The 13573-nt window shown below is 37.7% G+C and overlaps 1 pseudogene across 1 annotated transcript; it reads left to right on the top strand.

Moving 5' to 3' along the window:
- The first annotated feature begins 4025 nt into the window (after positions 1-4025).
- Positions 4026-13129, top strand: LOC149146852 (CBL-interacting serine/threonine-protein kinase 26-like; annotated as a pseudogene). Its single transcript, XR_016263174.1, has 15 exons — positions 4026-4190; positions 4320-4387; positions 4467-4542; positions 4638-4745; positions 4852-4932; positions 5160-5213; positions 5328-5428; positions 10392-10416; positions 10503-10595; positions 10676-10795; positions 11098-11199; positions 12188-12304; positions 12439-12501; positions 12595-12669; positions 12775-13129. The product of XR_016263174.1 is annotated as a CBL-interacting serine/threonine-protein kinase 26-like (transcript).
- The last annotated feature ends 444 nt before the right edge of the window (positions 13130-13573 follow it).

Below are 13573 nucleotides of genomic sequence, written 5' to 3'. Positions count from 1 at the left end.
CCGAATTCTTTCTTGGTATTGTCGGGGCTTTCCATGGAGCAAAGGCCCCAAGCTAAGTTGGATATCGAATGATGTTGATATTATTTTACTTGTTGAAACTTGGGAGCACAGAGAATCTAAGGTCCCTAACATAGATGGCTTTATATTATGGTCTACCCAGAATAAGCGATCCTCCCGTAGAGGCATTGGGGGTATAGCTTGTTACATTAAGAAGAACATCTCTCCCCATGCTAGGATTTATAAAAGTGACCCTTACAACCAATATAGCTGGATAGAAATTACTACATTTATGATAAAAAGACCTACATAGCAATCTGTTATTCCCCCCCATCAATTCTAACTTCTATAAGAAAAAGAATCTATATAAAAATAGTCCTTACAATGGTTTAAAGAATGATATTTCTAGCCTAAGGAATGAAGGCAATATCCTTTTAATGGGTGACTTTAATGCTCGAACTTCAAGCAACCAAACTATTCTTCTAAGCAATCATTTTAACCCTAATCCTCTTTGGTTAGACGAAGACCTTCCTCTGGCTAGCCAGTACAAAAGGAGCTTTGAAGACCTCGGGGAGAATTTGTTTGGGTCGGAGCTAGTCAAGCTCTGCAATGCTCACGATCTCATAATTTGCAATGGTCTAAAGAAGTGGTCCAATTCTAGCCAAATGACTTGCATCCACGGGCTTGGTAGCAACGTGGTAGACTATGTTATCTCTGATCTCCCTCTATGCAACAAAATAACAAATTTTGACATCTTAAACGACCACGAGCCTAACTCTGATCATAGGACTTTACTTATAACTCTCAATTTTGTCATGCATAGAGATCCCATAGAAGATAATCCTTATAGCCAAAAAAAGTTAATCTTTAATAGAAATAAAAAAGATCTCTTTCTAAATGAATTAAAAACTAATTTGCTTCCTTTATCTAGTATAGACAACATAGAAAGTCTCTATCATAATTTTAAGATACAACCCTCTCATATTCTATTAACAAGTTCTCAATTGAAGCTTCAAGTAATAAAAGAAATAACAAAACCAACCCATGGTATGACAAAGATTGTAAAAGTGCAAAGAGAGCAATTAAGGAAGTTGTTGATGAATCTCTTAAAATTGGCAAGATAAAAATATACAAAGCCCTAACTAAAAGGAAAAAAAGGCAGTATATTCGTAAAAGACGAGAATCTTTTACACCTCTCTAAGGTAGCTCCTAAGAAATTCTGGAGGCAGATTCTAACTAGGAAAACTAAAGAAAATAATAAAATTGCTTTACACGACTGGAATTCCTATCTTGAAAAGCTTTATGAATCTCCAAATGTCATGGATAACTTTGAAACCTTGCTCACAACGAAAGAAGTTTTCTCATTATAATACATTGATTTTGGGGTTAATCACTTGGCTAATGGGAAAGCTAAGGACATTGAATGTTACCAGGTGGAAATCTTAAAAATTGGAGGTCGTGTCCTCATCCCCTATATTCACAAGCTTTTCAATCAAGCGGTCAAACAAGGGTTCCCTAAACCATGGACTCAAAGCCTCATTATCCCTATTTTTAAAAGTGGGGATACAAATAACCCCTTTAATTATTAGACAATTATGCTCAACCCTCTCCTAGCCAAGTTATATGGTATTATTCTGGAAAGGAAGTTGAGCATATGGCTTGAAAGTGAAGGTAAGCGGGCTAAAGGCGAAGCGGGTTTTAGAAAGCAACACTTAACAACAGACCACCTCGTTACGCTTAGGATCATTGTGGAGGAATGTCACAATGATAAATCAAATCCCTTTTGTTGCTTTGTGGACTTTAGAAAGGCTTTCGATATAGTTCCTAGAAACAACCTTTGGAACATATTAGAAGAGCTAAAGGTTCCTTTTGAGTTGAGAGCTGTCGCTATAAGGTTATACGAGAATGTAATTGCAAAGTTAAAGAGCAATGAGGGGTGGTCGAAAGATATTAAGTGTAATATCGGAGTTAAACAAGGTTGCCCCCTCTCCCATACCCTATTTGGCATTTACATCGACAAGCTAGAAGGTTGTTTAGAGGAAGCAGGATGTGCTGGCATGATCTTAACTGGGATAGTCATCATCCTTCTTCTCTATGCTGACGATATTTTTCTTCTCACAAGGTGCCCATATGATCTTGATAAGCAACTTATACTTCTTAAGGATTTCTGCTCTACCATGGGTATGATTGTTAACACTGACAAAACAAAATTTATGATTATCAAATCTAAGAAGGACACTTACACTAATTTTATGTATGACAATAGTAACTTGGAGGAAGTGTCTTCCTACAAGTACCTAGGAATTAATATTTATCACAAGCTCAACTGGAACTATAGCATTGAGAAAAGGACTAATGGGGGATGGAAAGCTTATTTTGGTCTTGAAAATAATTGTAAAACGACAAACCTTGTAATGTGGGATAGAAGGAAGTTCCTCTTTGAAACTTTAGTTACTCCGGTTATCTTATATGGATGTGAGGTTTGGGGTTGTAGCATCTCTAGAGAATCCTAGAGAAAGATTGAGAAAATCCAAAAGCGTTTTATAACATATAACCTCAAAATTAAAAGCAACACACCCTATCCTATTTTCCTTATAGAAGTGGGTCTTTCCCCTATCGAGAGCCTAGCTATGACTAGGCTTATGTTGTAAAAGCACAAACTCAATAACATAGGAGACCATAGACTTCCTAAGCTAGCTTTAAATTACAGCCAAAACCACTTAAGGCTCAAATGAGGTTGGTATAAAAACACCAAGGCCTAGTTAAACCATTGGAAGATCGATGAGAATGTTGCATTGCAAAACATTAATAACATTAAAAATATTGTTACTTCTAAGTCAAAGAAAAAATGTGGTGTGAGAAAGATTTAGCAGCTAAAAGAAAATTAAGATATTATAAGGAGGTCATCAACCCCACCCTAGAAGATCAAAAGTATCTCTCTGTTTTAACTAGCTCAAAGAACAAAATTAATATAGCCAAGATTAGAACGAACTCTCATGAGCTCCATAGTGAAATGGGTCTTTGGGCAATCCCTAAAACACCATGGATGGAAAGGTTCTACCATCTCTGTGAGAATACGAACATCGAGTATGAAAATCACTTCCTCTTACAATGCCCCACGTACAACCACATTAGATCTCAGTTTCAAAATCTTTGTTGCAATAGTGACGTTCCTAGCTTTTTACGTTGTCAAAATTACAATGAGCCGGGGAGGCTTCTCTCCAAGCTTTTTGAGCATAAGAATAAAATCTTAAAGTTTGGTCTCGGTGGAAATTAACAACCACCACCACTATCATCATAAATTAGTGTTTTTTTCAAATATTATTTAGGTGGAAAACGTGAAATTGTTTGAATGGCTAAAAATAGGGATGTTCTGTTGTTTAGTAATCCTTTCAAGTAATTTGACTTTTAAAATAGCGATTAAAATTCAACGACCATTCATATCTAATAATCAAATAATAATATTACAATATTTTAGGTAATAAGCCCGTTTTTTTTAAATAATAATGATTTAACCCTTCACATATCATAATTATGATAAAGCTAACCGCATACCAATTAAAATTAAAAATCAAGCTATATCCTTTGGGAACTTTACATATCCTTTAGGAACTTTAAATTCATACACTGCCTCAGCGAAGAGGAAAGTCGTGGGAGCGGTAAACAGTTCAATCGTCTGCTGAGGTTGATCTATTTATCCATCACGAAAGCAAAGAAATTGAAACGTGCCACACTGGATCATCTTTGCTTCTCTGACAGAAAAAATATCAAACGCATTTAAGAGCCCCACAATATCCGAAATATTGTAAATGATCTAGAGGTTCCAAGTTACAGCCTTGAAAATCGGATTGTTTTTTCTAAACAAGATTCGAACACGACACATCTGAGCTTTGATTGCCGAAGCGTTGGAGATCTGAGGCAAGAATAGGGATTGTAAAGGACTTAGGCTTTAGCCTCGACAGGTTATCAGGAAATAAATAATCGGGTCTGGAATCGGGTCATTTATGGTAAAAGGTACAGCGGAGGGAATGACCCTGAATAAGAACAGGATCGGGAAATATGAGCTAGGACAGACTCTGGGAGAAGGAAATTTCGCTAAAGTGAAGAGGGCAGTTAACGTCGAAACAGGGCAGAGCTACGCCGTCAAAATTTTGGACAAGGAAAAGATTTTCCACCGCAAGATCGTCGATCATGTAAATACATCTTTCTCAATCGCCTCCTTCTTCTGAGAGGATATAATCTCCCCATTTTACACCAAAATATGTCACTCTGTATTTTGCATACCGGATACCTTCCAATTTGTAGGTTATTTTTGTCTGCAGTTCAAGCGCGAAATCTGCACTTTGAAGCTCATCAAGCATCCAAATGTCGTGAGATTATACGAGGTATGGTATGCTCCTTCAGATTGTATATATAATGGCGCATTTTGGAAGCAACTCACTTCTTTAACTACTGGTTTTGGCGCTTAGACATGTATTGGCGAGTAAGAAGAAGATATACATTGTTCTTGAATTTGTGACAGGGGGTGAATTGTTCGATAAAGTCGTAAGTGTCAGGCTGCCACATCGATCGCATGTGCTTGCAATTTTTGTTTTCTGAGTCATGTTAAAACATAAACCCCCTTTTTTATATGTACACAGTCGCGCAATGGCAAGCTGAAAGAAAGTGACGCGAGAAAGTATTTTCAGCAGCTTATTGAAGCCGTAGCATATTGTCACAGCAGGGGTGTCTACCACAGAGATTTGAAGGTATATAAATGCAATCAAACACAATCTTATTGCAGTCTGAAGATTATTAGTTCTACCGGCCGGTTATATTTGACATAAACATTATTGGTTGAAACTCAATGATCAGCCTGAGAACGTTCTTCTCGATGCAAATGGAAATGTGAAGATATCTGATTTTGGCCTCAGCGAGCTGCCTCAGCAATTTAGGGTGTGTCTTTAACTTGCAAATAAATATTTGAAATAAATCTAAATCATTTTTTACAGGTAGTTATCCTGGGCGTATTTGCCTGAAAATCTCCATATCTGAACTTAACTTTAATAAACCCTTGGAAAATTGAACCCATACCTAACACAGGTGGACCATTGGAAAATTGAATTGACACAATAAATCTTGCTAAGGGTCTCTTATTATATTGTGTGATTGTGGCCTTTTAGGAAGACAGTTTGCTCCATACGACTTGTGGAAGCCCCAATTATGTGGCACCCGAGGTCATATTTTATCCATAGTTTGTACCTTAAATCCTGATTTAATCAGGGTTGCAATTGTTCATACTTGGATTAATCAGGGTTGCAATTGTTCATACTTGGATTTGGGTTGTGCAGGTCATTTTTGGCAAAGGATACGATGGTGCTCCTGCCGATGTTTGGTCTAGCGGTGTCATTCTCTTTGTTCTTTTGACAGGCTGGTTGCCATTCGACGACAACAATCTTGTTGGTGTACATGCACTTAGACTAGCTGTGTTGGTGTACATGCACCTATATTAGCTCCAGTTAACTTATTGCTTGCATGTGGCACATGTACACATTAACATAAGATAAAGCACACTTAGCTTTAGTTAGCTTTAGTTATTGCATGTACAACTAAGCTTAACTTAGTTGCTTTTATGTATTTATTCTAAAACTAATATTGTAGAATCAATTTTTATTCTTTTCTCAATTCTTGCTCGCTTCCTTCCTTCTCTTGCAAGCTTGTTTATTGTTTTGCAGATCTAGATTTGTGTATCTCAAAAATATTACATGGTATCAGAGCACAGGGATTTGTAATCAGTGCACAAGAAATTTTATTTGCAGGTTCAAAAGATTGAAGCAACAACAAAGAATGGAGTCTAAATTGGAGTTTCCACAATCGGAAATTCTCACTCCATATAATTATTTCGAATGGAAGCCAAAGATTCAACTTCATCTCAGAAGTAGAGGCTTATTTCGAATAACCATGGAAACGGAAGTTGAACCAACATCGGCAATGGAGAAAACAATATATTTCAATCGCATGGACAAGGCCTTCGGCATCCTATGTTTATCTATTTCTCCGGAACTGCTATTTCATGTTGAATCATGTTCAACTACAAATGAAGTATGGAAAATTTTGGAAGGATTATTTGGAAAACAGGATGAAATGCAAGGTCACATTCTCGAAAATGAGTTAAACTCATTAGATCCGAGAAACTTTGAGAACATTCAAGATTTTTTCACAATGTATAAAGCCTTGTTGGTTCAGCTGAAAGGATGCGGGATCGACAAATCCAAGCAAGAAAATCAGTTGATTCTTTCCATTTTATCAAAACTTGGTCCAGAGTATGCAGTATTCGTCTCTACATTCCACACAGTCAGATCTGCAACTGGTGCAACTTGGAAGATGCCCTCACTGGATCCTTTTATTCAGTCTTTGATGCATGAGCAAGATAAGCTCATCAAAATGGGCACACTTAAAAATTCCAAAGCGCATGCACTTACTGTGCATGCAAAAGGAAAGGCAAATTCCAAAGACCATCAGAAAGGAAAAGGGAAGAAGGATCCTGATCCAAGAAAGGGATGACATCTCAAACCCCCTGATGGATCATCTGGCTCAAAGGAAAGGAAAGGAACGAAAGGGCAATCAATGTGCAATTATTGCCACCGTGGTTTTCATCCTGAATCTGCATGCATGAAGAAGACTATAGATCTTATGGCGCAGACACTCCAGCGACACAATCTTGGAGACCACATTCCTGAGAATGCTAAGAAGAAGTCTGGAGAAAAAGCACCAGATCCAAGAGGTAACGGGCATGCTTCGATTGCTCTTCATTTTGCACCACAAGAATGGATCATCGATTCAGGAGCTTCACATCATATGGCTTCTTCAAAGGAATCCTTTTCTTCTCTACATGCATACTCAGGTCCTCCCATTCTCATGGGGGATAATTCTGCAGTTGCAGCAACTGGACAAGGAAGAGTGCAATTCGAAGATGGAAGTTTTGAAAATGTCTTGCATATTCCAAGGCTTTCTGTGAATCTTCTCTCAGTGTATCAGATGACACACACAGGTAGCGGAAGGAAAGTGGAATTTACCCCAGATTCCGTGAGCATTTATGACATGCAAACCAATTTGAATATTGCATCTGGCAAGGTAAATGATCAATCTCGTCTGTATACATTTTTTGATTTTGTTCCTCAATCAGATTCTATTTTGCTACTTACGCATGCAAATGAAGAAAGTAGGATTTGGCACGAGAGATTTGGGCACTTGAATTTCAGATATATGCAACAGTTTAGTAAGCAAGGGATGGTCAAAGGATTGCCAACCATTGAATTTTCAGATGGTGTTTGTAATGGTTGTGCTCTTGGAAAGCATCCACAAGAAAAATTCGAGAAGGGGCATGCATGGAGAGCCTCTTCACCTTTGGAACTTGTACACAGTGATCTCATGGGTCCATTTCCGGTGCTTTCAATGAGCAAAGCAAGATATGTGTTGTCATTTATAGATGATTACACGAGATTCACTTGGGTTTACTTCTTGAAACTCAAGTCTGAAGTTTTTCAACATCTAAATATTTTCAAATCGCATGCGGAAAATCAGTCTGGAAAACGCATCAAAATACTCCGCACAGATAATGGGACGGAATATGTCAACAAAGATACCAAGAATCTTTGTGATGAAGCAGGCATACAGTTGCAGCATACAGTTCCTTACACTCCACAGCAAAATGGCGTGGCTGAAAGGAAAAATCGATCTTTGAAAGAGATGGCTAATTGCATGTTGCATGCAAGATCTCTTCCGTCGAAATTGTGGGCCGAAGCTATTAATTGTGCCTCATACATACAGAACAGATCTCCTCATAAATCTGTTACTGGAAAAACACCTTTTGAGGCTTGGACTGGCATACAACCTGAAGTTAGTCATTTCCGCATTTTTGGATCTCGAGCATGGGCCCGCATTCCTCCAGAGAAGAGAAAGGCTTTGGAGCCTCAAAGCAAAGCATGCATGTTTGTTGGATATTCTGATGAAGTCAAAGGGTATAAATTGCTTGATATCCACACTGAAGAGCTCTTTATTGAAAGGAGTGTAAAGTTTGACGAAGATATTTCGCATGCACCAGTAGATGAACTTGTTACCAAATTTTCATCACCACTCATTGATGAGTATGCAGATGAAACTTCAGACCAGCATTCTGATGAAGATGAGTCTTTTCCTGTGACCCCTGTTAGACCACCAGTTGTTGAACATCGAGATCATACTTCTGCATGTAGTTCGGAAGATTCTCGACCACCTTCAACACAAAAATGGCGCAGCATGAGTGATATCCTTGATGATCCTGCCTCTATCCCTCTGTTTGAGGAAGATCCGCAAGAACTCTTAGCTATGGAGCCATCCATGCCCATGCATGCTTATATGATGCATGGATATGATCCACAAACTTATGCAGAAGCAAATGGGCATCCTGAATGGGAAGCCGCCATGGATGAGGAATATAACTCTCTCATTGAGAACCAGACTTGGGATTTGGTTCCACTACCTTCAAATCGCAAACTTGTGAGATGCAAGTGGGTTTACCGGACCAAGAAAGAATCAAATGGCCAAGTTAGTCGATATAAGGCACGATTGGTAGCAAAAGGTTTTCAGCAAGTACATGGTGTTGACTATGATGAGACTTTTGCTCCAGTGGCAAAAATGGATTCCATTCGGCTAGCTCTCTCCATTGCAGCAGCAAGAGGATGGGAGGTGCATCATATGGATGTGAAGAATGCCTTTCTTCATGGTGATCTCGAGGAGGAAATCTACATGGAGCAACCACCGAGATACATGCAGAATTCATCTCTGGTATGCAAACTAAAGAAGTCTCTCTATGGCCTCAAGCAGGCACCTAGAGCATGGTATGCAAAGATGGATTCTTATTTGTTATCTCAAAATTTTGTACGCTGCAAATCTGATTCCAATGTTTATTTTTTGAAGAAAATTGACTTCTTGTTGATCATAGTACTCTACGTAGATGATCTTTTGATAATGGGTAGTTCAGCTTCTGTCATTACTAACATCAAAACTGCATTGCATAAGCAGTTTTCTATGACAGACATGGGCTTGCTAAATTTCTTCCTTGGACTAGAGATCCATCAGCATGATTCTGGCATTACCATTTCTCAACCAAAATATGCCAGAGATCTTTTGGCACGATTTCACATGAGTGACTGCAAGCCAGCAGCCACACCTTTCTTATCAGGGATAAAGCTTGAGAATGGCAAAGACACACCATTGGTTGATTGCACATTGTATCGCCAGCTTGTGGGAAGTCTTCTTTATCTCACTCACTCCCGTCCTGATCTCTCCTATGCTGTCGGAGCAGTTTCCAGATACATGCAGGAGCCACATGAGTTACACTGGAATGCTGCAAAGCGCATCCTTCGATATGTCCAGGGGACAATCACCTATGGGATTCATTATGCAGCCAATTGTTCTTTGAATCTCATCGAGTTCACAGATTCAGACTGGGCTGGCGACACCATTGATCGCAAGTCTACTTCCGGTTATGTACTTAGTTTGGGATCCGGCCCAATTTGTTGGTCAAGTAAGAAGCAGGCTGCCATTACTTTATCATCGGCAGAGGTCGAGTATAGAGGAGCAGTCAATGCCACTATTCAGGCAATTTGGCTACAACATTTCCTATCTAAGCTTGGGATTAGTGTCCATCATCCAACTGTCATCTGATGCGATAATCAAAGTACGCTAAAGTTTTGCAGAGATCTAATGCAACGGCAGCGTACCAAACACATCGAGATCCACATGCACTTCATTAGAGAACTCATTCATGATGGGATCATCGATCTTCAGTACTGTCCTAGTTCCGAGCAGATTGCTGACATCTTCACCAAGACTTTCACTGAGCAAAAGTTTTGATTCCTGCGAGATCGTCTCGGGGTGAAGGACACGACTGCCTAGCAGTTGTCTTTTCTCTACTTTTGCATTATATTTTGAGGGGGGGTTTTCTTCCCACTGGGTTTTCCCTCTTTCCTCCTTTTTATGCATTTTATATGGGTAACTAAAATGGCCGTGTTGCCGGGACTCATTCATTTTGCATCACACTCACCTAAGTTATGTTAAGGGGGGGTGTTGGTGTACATGCACTTAGACTAGCTTTGTTGGTGTACATGCACCTAGATTAACTCCAGTTAACTTATTGCTTGCATGTGGCACATGTACACATTAACATAAGATAAAGCACACTTAGCTTTAGTTAGCTTTAGTTATTGCATGTACAACTAAGCTTAACTTAGTTGTTTTTATGTATTTATTCTAAAACTAATATTGTAGAATCAATTTTTATTCTTTTATCAATTCTTGCTCGCTTCCTTCCTTCTCTTGCAAGCTTGTTTATTGTTTTGCAGATCTAGATCTGCGTATCTCAAAAATCTTACAAATCTTGCTGTGTTGTATTATAAGGTAATTACCAAACACAAAATCAGAATTCCTGGTTTAAAATTTTTGAATAGTGGGTCATTTGATCCCTAATATAATGGCCCTTGCAGATCTTCAAAAGCGACTTCAAGTTTCCAAAATGGCTCTCTGCTGGGGCTCGAAAATTGATCAGAAGGATACTCGATCCCAATCCGAAACGGTAAGTAGAAACCAGACGGTGGAGATTGGTGGATTAAATCCAGAGGGTTATTATTGATATAATTTTCTGTTGATTGATATACAGCGCATAAGTATAGCAGAAATAGTGGAAGATGAGTGGTTTAAGCAAGGCTATTCTCGAGCTAAGTTTGTGGAGGAGAACACTTGCTTGGATGATGTGGATGCGGCTTTTACAAATTCAGAGGTATTAATTAAATAATAGCAAAGCTGCATTTCATAAATCCGCAAATTTTTATGAAGAAAGAAGAGAAAACACACAAAATACACATAAAATAAACTTCTATTCATAAATCTTTCTCACATATTCAAGTTGGTGTGTCCGGGTCTACCGAGATGATTGTTTTGGGTTCCATGTGTATTGTCGCGAGTTTCTTCAAACTCGACCTGACTGCGTTTTCCCTTTGTGATGCCTTCTGGTTTTTGTCACTGTGGGGTTATTTGCGATCACTGTGAAGCCTGACCCTATAATTATCCTGTAAATTACAGGACCATATGTACAGGGAGGAAACGGGGCCAGTTCTGATGAACGCTTTTCAGTTAATATCAATGTCAGGGAGCCTTGATCTGTCTGGCTTCTTTGAAGAAGAGGTATGGTCTGTGTCGTGGCTTTTCAGTCTTTGTAAACGACCATTAGCTGCTGGTCAGTTAAACTATACAGTCAATTCATCGAACGTGTCATTGGGTTGCAGGAATATTCTCATTAAAGTTCGTACAAACAACAATAATACCAGTAGCAAAGTTTTAATGATACATATAGTATTAATGGTCATATATGTAGTATCCAAAGTGTAAGCGTACTTCTGGATTTTGAACTATCACGAAACTCTGCAGATATGGAAAGTTTTGTTCAAATAACCTGTCACTTTAACGATCGTGATTATGCTGAATTTCTTTGAACAATATGTATATAGGAATAGGGTAAATTCACAATAGGTTTTTTATAAGATATTTTTTCCGTTAATTTTAATTAAAATTCATTAAATCTTTTTAAAAAATTGAATTGAAGCGGTTTAATATGTAAAAATGAAGTTAAGATAAAAATGTATTTTAAATAACAAAAAATCACATTATTGCTTAAAATTATATAACCAGATTTTTTGAAAAAGTCTATTTCATCTAAGTTAACCTACTGCTTTTCCTGCAAAGTTAAAGTGCCTTAGTAAATGTGATTAGGCAAATATCCAATTTTCCTATATTTTATTTTGTTAGATTGTTTTTCTTTTAATATTTTATTTATTATATATTTTTTTAATATTTTGTTTGAAATTTCCAAAAATATATTGAAATTGTGTAAATTTGAGTTATTAAATTTACATTAATTAAATATTTTAAAAATTTATATACTAAATTTATTTATATATTTCAAAAATCACTTTTAATCCTAACTACTATAATTTTATAAAAAAATTATATTACCAATTTTTAAAAATGAAATAAAATATAAAATAATTAGAGTGAACAACATAATCTATGTGGCACGATCAAAGTGTACGTGCCCTCGATAACAACTAACGGTCTTTATGATGCTTTGAACGGAAATTCCATAACTGAAGATGAATGTGAAATGACGTCACAGGACGCCCGGGAAAGGAAAACAATATTCACGTCCATGTATGCAGCCAAAGATATCATGCAGAAAATTGAAGAAACAGCCAAAGCCATGAGGTTTCAAGTTGAGAGAAAAAATAGCAAGGTTTGTAATCAATCCACATATAATTTGTATTATTTTAGTTATATATATATGTGAAATGTGAATTTCCATAAACTGCCCAAACAACCTATTTATATATAACTCACAACTGAACACATTTGTCGCCATTGTTTCAGCTAAATTTACTGCGTATCGATCCGAAGTCAAAGGGGAACGGATATCTTTCTGTTGCAACGGAGGTGAGTGAGGTCTTGAATAGCAAGCCGGTAAAGCAGATGAATAATTAATTAAATAAAATTGATGTGTTGTTTTCTTTATGTCTTTGGTTTTAGTTGTTCGAAGTGAGCCCGTGTTTACATGTGGTAGAGCTCAGGAAAACCGCCGGCGACACAGAACAGTTCATGGAGGTATTGAATATTATCTGTTACTAATTATTTTTCGTCTTGTAAACAAATAAAATTAGATACAGATTGTGAGCGATGGATATGTTATCTTTTATTTTATGTACACAGTTGTGCAGGAAATTGTCAAGTGATCTTAGCTTGCAAAAAGATATAACGTGTGGAAAGATAGAGGTGGAAAAGGTCGCTCTCACCGGTTAGCCACGGCGTTGTCTGTAACAAAGTCAACATTCGTTCATTATTTATGTAATTTCTACGTGTATATTGCCCCCGTGGGCAGTGATTCTAGACACCCATACAACATGGCTGGGCCCGGAAATTGAAAGTTGGCCGGGTCCCAAATTGAGACTCGATTTTCCAAATGCTGTACAAATCTTGCATGTGAGATTGTCTCATTATCATTGCTTATGTGCAAAGGCAGGCCAATTGAAATTCCAATTTCACAAATTCTTGATTTGGTGGGCTCCATTGTTTTCATTTCACACTTTGTTTTGGATGGGGCCCATTTACTTATGTGGTGGGGCTCCCTAATAATAATTGTCATTGATTTTATTCTGACATGTTCTTTTCGATTGCGATGGGGTCCATTGACTTGTTTCATGGAGGTTACCTAACGAATAGGGAGATACTAAACGCTCAGCAATGAATTGCACGTTAAACGTGAAGGCCAACGAATCTACTTTCCAAGCATATGGGCAAACAAAGAAAACTTAATAAAGTCAAATAACTAAACCAAACATTGAATTTAATTGTCCTTGAATTAAAATTGTTGGCATAGTGGGACCTTGGCTATAATAAAATTTGGTATAATGGGAACTTCGTTAAATAAAAAGACAGCTTACCACCAACCCCCTATGCTTGAATTGCACTCATGAGGCCCACATGGCATTTGTATGTAGTTTTTTATATT

This window comes from Pinus tabuliformis, chromosome 9 (assembly GCF_031772625.1).
Source record: "Pinus tabuliformis cultivar Carrire ecotype Pingquan chromosome 9, CPIR1, whole genome shotgun sequence".
Lineage (NCBI taxonomy): Eukaryota > Viridiplantae > Streptophyta > Pinopsida > Pinales > Pinaceae > Pinus > Pinus tabuliformis.
Note: the sequence above shows the minus strand (reverse complement) of the source record. Positions and strands in the feature narration are given on the sequence as shown.